The following is a 9,601-nucleotide window of genomic DNA, read 5'->3' as shown; positions in this document are numbered from 1 at the left end:
CAGCACTGTGAAAACTACACGAATTCTTAGCCGATAGGAAGGGCAAATGCCCCTCGAAACGTGCTCATCCGTGCCGCATCGTCTGCTCAGCGTCTGCTTGTCATCCTGTTACATGATCCATGGTTGGTGGATTGACGAAAAATATTGGTTGAACAGAGCAAACTTTCTGCAACGTTGTCCACGCCTCACTGCTGCGTTTGTACTGTAATCAAGATTGATGCCTTTTCGCACAATCAAAAGTTATGACAACGTCGTCTTTTTAATTTATAAAAAATTACCGACGATTACGTTACTTCCTAATGCGAAATTTGAGCGCAGCAAATAAGCTGTTTCACCTTTTCGATAGATTGGGGCAAAGAAATCGAGCAACACATGTATGCGCTATCACAGAATTTTTTTTTTATTTTTCACACGTATTCCTTTAACAAAGACTCCACTAGGTAAGCTTCTGCTTCGGCGGCACGCACCTCTGGATTCTGACGGCGACGGCGCTGGGCCTCTGCTCTGGCAGCTCGTTTAGCAGCAGCAGCAGCAGCAGCAGACGGAGGACTTCCATCGGTCGTCTCGCTCATGGCTCAGAATGAACTGGCAGATAATTTCGCAGTGGCGAACGGCAGCGGCAATTTCGGCTCGGGCGGTGCACATATACAGATCCGCCGCCACCGATCTGGCTCTCTGATTGCCACCGCACAGGGCGAACGGCAGCGGCAATTTCGGCTCGGGCGGTGCACATATACAGATCCGCCGCCACCGATCTGGCTCTCTGATTGCCACCGCACAGGGGTTGCATTGGAGGAGGAGCGAAGAAAGGAATTAAGTTCGAGCCGGCGCTTTGACAACCGGAGACTCGCAGGAAGAGGGGAGAGGGGGGAGGGGGGCGGCGTGTACACCCAGCGGCAAACGATGGGGGCAGAAGCGCGCGCAGCAAGCGGACAACACGATAAAGGGAGGAGGGAAGAGATAGCAGCGGCTGACTGATGCCGCTGACGCCGATAGTGAGTCAACCCCAGCTGCGGAGTTGGTTTCAGGGACAACGCCGCCGATGCCGACACAAACAATATGATACCCTCGCTTCCGCAGCGCTAAGAACCAGGTCTAGCCGTGGGAAGGTGGTCACGTATTCGTCGACGTGCCGGGGCCTACGTGAAATAACCGGCGCGTCGGCAACTGAAGAGCACCCTATCCGCCACACAAGAACAGGGGGGGGGGACCCTTTCCTCCTCTTTCTGCATGGCGGCGACGGCGTTCTATGCAGTCACGTTATCTTGACTCTCTAGCGGCGTCAGCGACATCCAGCGGTATCAGTCGGTCGCTGCTAGCGCTGGGGGGATGAAAGGGGGGCGGAGCTGGTTACGAGGCCGACGACAACGCCGACGACGACGCGAAACCCAGGAACGGACGCCAAAGAGCTGCGCTCTAAAAGAATGTTTTGACGCCGTAACCATAAGCTGCGTTTACATGCCTGTGACAGCAGGGCTTCGCTTTACTTGTACGCTTTCCCTGCAGTTACCTTAATTGCAGCCTCTTTAGCAAGAAGTACGGGTGAACGCACTTACATATGTGCAGCTTTGCCACAGCGTCTGCTCGTCGTCTATTTGGCATTTGCTCGCTACCGCCATCACGTACTATGTTAGAACCGGGTAGTAAATTAATGATGCAGTGAACAATTAGGCTTTTAGAGCGCTCCGCATCGTCGACGCGTCACCAATGCTAGTGCCCTATGGCACCATCTGCTAACTAAAAATCAAACAAATTTTACGGTTCAGTGCCGTGTCTGTGATCCCAGCATCGTGAAAACAAACAACCGATCTCAATAATTACGACAAAACATACATTATGATTTCACCTCAGCTTGAGATAAGACTTACTGATGACGGATTTTGCAGCTTCTATCGTGCTGACAGGGCGGAGAGCTAGTTCGGATCGGAGCGGGCGGTCTGGGCTGAATGGGTGCGGCCATGTTGGCTGTGTAATCACGGTTAGGGTGGCTATTATGGTTACAGGCTGTAAGGATTGGGGTCGGGCATGAAATAGATGGTAGCTGGCCCATGCCGTCGTCGAACTCATACACGCTGAGGACGTTGTTGAAGGGAGAGACTTGTTCTCATCGAGAACGAAGAATAAGGGATTTATTTACAGTGAGAACGTTACATTTCATCAGTCTAGCATGACTGAAAGAGAATGTAGACTGAACAGCCGACAACGGGCTGCTTGTCCTCTCTCTGTCCTCCCTAGATCCCTAGGTGAGGGAAAACGGCCGTCCAGCTTCCAAAGTCATCGTAGCCGACCCACCTTTGAGGGGGAGGGTTTACACACTCACTTCCGCACAGGTTTCACTGACCACACCAATGTGAGAGAGTTTTCGCAGATACGGGTCTTGCCCTGAGCAGGCGCCTCTTGGTTCCAGGGTTGACCCCGCAGACAGTGGCCGCCGCGTCTGTCGATTGACAGACGACTTCTAAGACCCGTGAGACGGCGCCGCAAAACACCTCGTTCCAGGAGTTCCCCCGCTCCAAACAAACCGTGAAGGTGACAGCGAATCCACTAACAATACTTGGTCCGCCGACTGCGTCTAGACATCCCGGCGCCGTTCGCTTGGGGACGCAGCGTATTGTCGTCGTTACAAAGCGAGTCGCCGCAGCAGACATTCCGGCGTTAACGGGTTGCTGACGAGGCCCATTCTTGTTTTCACAAAGCGAGTCATCGCAGCGGGCCGGGCATAGTTCGACGGTCGATTCCCCGAAGTTCGCCAGCCCCCGCAGGCCGTTTGTAACAAGACGTTAACTGCCACAGTAATTCTCGGTGTACGATGTGCTGGCGCAAAGGTTCTAACTTACCATGTATCGCTGTACCGTATCATGTAGCGATCAAAAATAACTATCTAGTGTACACCCAATGATCAGCCAGTTAGGCCCGGAACTATATACCGCTGCGCAGGGATATTACCAGTGCGCGCCTTGTGCCATACAGTGTCCTTGTGCCTTCGGCAGTGCTGCAACCAGCTTGTGAGATGCAGATAGGAGCGATGAAGCGAAGTACTGCATCGTGACACTAACGAGCACCGACAGGGAGCGCTTCGGTAGTCACAGTGCAGCAGAGGCTCCAATGCGGTATAGCTTGATGTTGATACTTTGCGCGCATGGTTGATCTTTCGCGTCGGATTAGCCTGTGTCACCTCGTCGCCTATACGAAGTGCAGCTTAAACATGTATAACCGGTGCTTACACGCCGCCTACTGCTTCGCTTGCGATGGGACCCATAAGAAAACTGCTGCGCTAAGCGGCGCAGAATGGCGACGGTTTCGACGGGCGAATCTCGCGTTGGTCCGGCCAGAGACGCTCCAGCATGACGCAGAACGCCAGCTTGAAGCATGTGTGGCCTTTTCGCGCTCGAGCCGCACACTACGAATTCTGCCACCCGCATTCCTGAACATGAGTGCGCAGCTCAACTGGCTGCCCAAGACACTACGGATTCGAACCAAAATGCTCGTACAGTCACCGAAGCGACTCGGCAGCAGGACGCCGCTCGCGAACAGGACGCTGTACACCAAGCGAACCTGCAACATGGTCGCCGACCCGGAAATCGTGCGCCTTTCTCTGCAGTGTACCGCGAGTTCACGAAACACACATGCAACAGCTTCTGTGAAGATACGTTTCACTTTCATGTTCTACCGATTCCTATGAAAGAGGAATAAGCCCTTATTTTTTAATCTATGCGCACTTGTTCAGCTGCTCTGGCGTGAATTTGCCTGCATGCAGAGCGGGAGCTAGCACTACTGAACTATACCGCGCTCTGATGTGGCAACCCCGTGTTGGGCCGATACGATTTTGCTTCAATCGTGTTGCGCACTGCACCTCAATTTTTCCTTCCTCCGTGTTTCCTAAGTAGTTTTATTATTTTAATGGGACGTCACTGAAATGATCAATTTGAACAGGAACATTCAACTTTACGCATTAGCACGGTGTTCAAACTTCTCTGAATATGTTATCAAATGTGTGTATTATTTTCAATTTCAATCAAATTTAATTGACAGCTGCGTTTCCTGTGGTGCTCATTCAGTTAAGCAGCGTCTAGCGGTCGCCCACCGAGAGAGGGTGGTAGGCGTCTTCACCGATCACGTTCCGCATTTAAATCAGAGAATGCAAGCTACGCTGCACCGACCTTGCTATCGATGATGGCGGTATAAAGGGTGACGCGAGTGAAGCGGCAGCGTTCGTTGCTGGCATACCGGCGGTTGATCCCACTGGGCCGCAAGGGAGAAGGGGCATCGTGTGAGTAACGGAAGGACGGCCAGGGTCCGTGGCAGCCCGTTCCATCACTGAGACCGACGACATGTCGGGCGCACACATTCGTCCCGGGCTAGTCCAGCGGTCTAGTGGATAGCTGGACTGCGACGAAGAAATCACCTGGCAAATGACGAAGATATAGCGAGCATTAGACGCGATTACTAACGCAATCGACGTTTCAAGCACTGGGGTAACGTAATTGCAGTCATATCAGCTGCAGCGACGTGATTACTGGAACTGGCGTAGACCGATATTGTTGCGAGAGTCCGTCACATCGTTATCCACTCCGTGGAGGTCATTGCCCCCTGCTCTTGGAACCGAGACGGCTGCCCGACTGGGGCTCCACCACCGCCACTCGGCAAACCTGCTTTTACTTTTGATTAAAGCCCCATCGACTCTCCGTTCTGAAGCTGTGAAAACGTGTATTCCTCGCCTCCGCTAAACTGAGCTCCCAAGAGGTCAAAGCAAGCATGTCTTTACTTTCCGAAAGATTCTTTTCCTTCTGTAGTCCTTCGCCATTCGTTGCATGCAGCAGTGCCGTTATATTGTCGTCCCAAGCTCAATTCGTAGAGTTGTTAAAATATGCTATAGAAATTTAAGAACGTGAGTTGATGCTATAGTTGGCTCGGCATACTACCGCAGCAGCGCAAGGTGTACAAACTGTACAAGAAGCAAAAGCTGAACTCAGAAGCGCTGAACTAATAACCGAGTCCGATTGCTCAGTCAGTGACAACCTTTAGGCACAGGGTGCCGGTTAGTAGAAACGGGAGAATAAAACTACCGAACTGATATTACTTAAAGGGACACTAAATGTTACTATGAAGTCAAGTTAAAGTAGTAAAGCAATGCTCTAGAACGTCTAAGGCGTCAATATAATCGCGAACATAGCATTAGTAACCGAGAAATTGAGGTAAATGAATGACACGATTTGAGACCCCCCAGTGACATTCCGGTACTAGCCCGATGACGAAGGCACTCCTCATCATAATTTATGTCACTGGTACTCAACTACTCGTATTAAAAAGATAATTTCATTAGGTTACAAGACGGAAGAAAATGATACTTGTCTACTTCTGTTCGATTCTAAGAAAAAAATAACATTTTGACGTTACCCTTCAGTATTATGGGTGGTCGAAAGGTTTCGTTTTCGCTCGACTCTGCGCGCTCGACTCTGCGCCGCGCACGCTTTGGAGTTTCAGTTGTTTCGTTATCGCGCCGTGCTGCGCTGGTTCTGCTGGCTCGCGAAACTTGCATTTGGAACAAGCAGCGAGAATGCCACGTCCATGTGATGTCGTGGGATGTGCGAACGGTCCGCGGAACTTGGCCAAGGGCAGTTACAGCGGCGAATCCAACGTTACTTATCACTGTGTGCCAACGAGTGAACCTCTCCGTTCGAAGTGGTTGTGTGCCGTACCTCTGCCACATCGCGTTGGCAAAGAGCCGAAAAATCGCATAGTGTGTTCGCTGTCCTATCGTCCAGAGGATTATAAGTTCAACGCCGGCTTACTGAAGTCGTGTGGAGTGCCTTTCAAAGCAATGCTTTCCCGTACCGCTGTTCCGTCGGCCTTGCCTGCATTCTCCGAAGCGCCAGAACAACTGCAGTTCGAAGACGGGGCGGTGAGTGCGGCATTTGGTTTTCACGAAGGAAACGCTACAAATGTGCGAATATGTACAGCCATGACATACAGTTGCCGTCTTAGTAGTACGCAACGACGCCGGTAGCGCGTGCCCTCAGCAGAATGTCACGTTCATGAGTGCTTAAATCGCTGAAGTCGAGCCCAGTACCGCGAGCTAATGTGCCGTTGTCAGGGTGGTCCATTGCAACGAGCGTCAAAGTTGGCGTCATAAAATAAAGAACCAGCTTATCGTCGCGCGCTTTCCCTTCCGCTAGCCACCATAGTTCCGCTTTCGCGCTGCTGTTGGCTTTGTCTTGGCTCCGTTTCTGGCCGCGCGTTCGCGTTTTGCGCAGAAAAGCCGTAGCGCCGTCTGCGGGCGCCGTTTTACTCAACAACGGCGCGACGTCACTATGAGACCATGACGTCACCACTCCTCGATTGGAGGGCGGGCGATTTGAACTGCGCCAGAGGTACGCGGACGCTTCAGAACGCATTTTTTATTAAAATAAGTCTCTTCTTCGCAGGAAACAAGCGTTTCGAGGTTCCTGGGATGGTATTTCAACAGTCCACGTTGAGTTAATATTAACCTTTAGTGTCCCTTTAACTGGTAAACATATTTATCGATTTGTTATTTCGTGGGTTTCGTTTCTTTGTTGCTGTCCATATGTTTCTGTTTTAAAATATTTTGTCAGAAGCTGTAGAGGAATATGCACACTATTAAGAATTGCTTTCGTGAGCGTCATGCGTTATGTGCTTCCTGTATTTTGATAGAGCGTTTCTGCCTCACGTCTCCATCAGGCAACTGTCCGCCTTTAGCCGGGCCTGTAGTCAATATTGTAAGATTATCCGAAATAAACCCACTAAGAAAGAATGAAATGAGTGACGCTGCAATACAAAAGAATCGGTGAGTTTGTGGCTGTGCGTTACAGCTATATGGCTCTCCTGCAGCAGCCATGGTTAAAAATAAACCCCACTATAGGTCATCTTTAACGCTTTTAGCGTAACCACATGTTTCGCACTTTAAGTTATAAGTACGGCTAAAGGTCATTATTTGTTGAACAAATCGACTTCTTCGAAAGCTACAGTAGCAGGACCAATGGCTACGCATAAGCTACCTCACATGAAGCTGTGTTCTCAGTTGTACAAGTTTTGTGGTTGTTGAATGGTTAAACCACAAGGTCAGGGGCCTCTCTCGAAAGCTAGCGCTTCCGTAAATTCGTCTGGCAACACTGACATCCCTCCAGCCTAAGCTCCGCCTGTGTGAATTACAGGTTATATGAAGGAGCATGTAGGCATTTTCTTCACTATCCGTAATCATGGTTCTTCTTTTGAATTTTGAAGAACAGCTCAGCACAGGGCAGGGACAGAAAAAAGGACGCGTACGCCACGATACCGGCTTCCGACAATTTCTTACTTCCGAGAAGCAGACACAAACAAACATCTACGAAGAACAAGCGAGGAAATGTGAAAATCCCTGATATGCAATTAGGTCATGCCAGCACCACTGTTTTCAATGGACCGGGCCGCGCAGCTTTACTGGCATGTATCAATGACGTTGTTCTAACGAATGAGGCTCCCAAGCGAACGATGTCACTTCCTTCGAGGATTTCTCTAGTCAACTGATCGCGCCGCGTGTGTAACAACACTGTGCACTTAAAATCCTAGCCATACCCAATGACTTCCCAATCTTTCCTCCTAAGGCGCGCACTGAAGTATACGTCGAACTGGAAGACCTTGAAAAAGTGGAGCCAGGCGCCGAACATCGAAAGCTTTTGGTTTGGCTTGAGTGGCACCGCTCATATCCGGCTTGTGCAGCAAAAAAGAAAAGTGGCGATAGATTAAAGCACTTGTTGCACTTGTTCGATCGAGATGTGCCATATTATGCTATGCTTGATAGGTACTGCTTCGTAAACGTCAGTGGTCAATCTTTTGTCTTTTGCTCCAAAATGTTGCCTGAATGCCCATTTAGCCTCTCGTTAAGACATCGCCAAGATCGTCCTGCGTACCGTCTTAAAAAAGAAGGTCGTAGTGTCACACCATTTGCTACCTTAGTATAACGGCAGTTGGCAACCATAGAGTTAGTAACATAACTGGCTAAACAAGGTAGTCACTGTTACTAATAGGTGTTACTCAACTACCAATTCTAAACGCAGTTAGCACCACCTGGCACAAAGGTTCTCGCCTGCATACATCGGATCAGCTGTGGCGTATTCCGTTTGGGTCCGATACATATGTGTTATAAGACGAGAACTTTGAATCCAGTGGTGCTAACTGCGTTCGCAATTCGCAGCTGAGACCCGTTAGTGCCAGTGCCTTACCTTGTTTAGTCAGTTATGCTGCTAACTCTATCGTTACCAATTGCATTTATACTAAGGCAGCAATAACTACACCCGACACATCTATTTAATAATAGTGTAACGCGTCGCACAAGATTACCGGAATGTCAGATAACCACCGCTATCGCGTATGCGTTGTGCGAAAATTCGAGATCGACGACCAGCGAGGACTGCCCATTTCCGAAGGCGGTGTCGTTCGCGAACAAAAAAAAAAAAAAAGGCCTTTCTGCGAGAACCCTCCTTTTGAAAACGGAGGCCCCGCACCCGCAGCCCGGCCAGTCGCTGATCCCTGTTCTCGGCGAACGGGTTGAGCCTGCCCTCCGAGCTGGACCACTCGGGGCGAGGTCGGAACGAGGTCTGACTCGGCTGACCCCACTCTTTCGGTATGCGCTCCGCTAGGCCCGGGGGCCTGACGGCGACCGTGCGACCACCGCCGTAGTGACCCGGACCGTCCTCGGGACCTCCCGCAGGTGCCGTGTGCAGCGACGACTGCGTTGTGTCGCACTCGCGGGCGTACACCACGAACGGGTCGGCCAAAACGGCTTCGTGTAGCGTCAGTTGCAGGTAGCCGTAGTACACGGCGTACAACACGATCAGCTGCGGTTGCGCGAGGGAGCGCCGCGCGTGTCCATCGAAATTTAGTTTATTTAATTTCAGTTCACTGCTACGAGGGGGACTGTTAAAAGGGATGGACATTTCTCGCAACACTGAGAGCAGAGCGTATAAACAGCGTAAAAGCAACGTGTAATGCCGCTCTTCATACACATAAACATCGAAACACTAAATTAAAAATTAAGCGATTAGCATCTCCGCCACACGAATGGGGCCGTCAATGTGAGACAGAAACGGCGAAACTAGACAAGGACAAATTAGCAAACGCACACCGCGCGGCAAGCGCTATCCTGCGGTAGCGTGTTTGTTTCTGTGCACTTGTTCGATCGAGATGTGCCAGCTTATGCTACGCTCGATAGGTACTGCTTCGTGAACGTCAGTGGTCAATCTTGTTTTGTCTTTTGCTCCAAGGGTACGTATTAGGTCCGCTTCTGTCGTTGATTTTCATCAATGGCGCTTCCTCAGCAATCCACCCGAAGTGTTCATTACTTCGCTTTTATTTTTTTTTTTTTTATTTTTTTGCTGGCGGCGTGCCATTACATTCGCGTGGGAACACCGGCAGCCACAGTGGCCGCGAGCTGAACTTGTGGTATCGTGCAACGCCATATAGCCACTGGAAGAAAGCCGCTCGCCTTTGTCGATATAAAGTGGTCTCGTGTGTTCACGCACCATATCGTAACCGCTAGAAAGAAAAAGGTTCGTATAATAACGGGCGCCAACCAATAACGGTATCGAAGACGTTATTAGCGAAG

This window comes from Dermacentor variabilis, chromosome 4 (assembly GCF_050947875.1).
Source record: "Dermacentor variabilis isolate Ectoservices chromosome 4, ASM5094787v1, whole genome shotgun sequence".
Taxonomy (NCBI): Eukaryota; Metazoa; Arthropoda; class Arachnida; order Ixodida; family Ixodidae; genus Dermacentor; species Dermacentor variabilis.
This window is presented reverse-complemented; position numbering follows the sequence as displayed.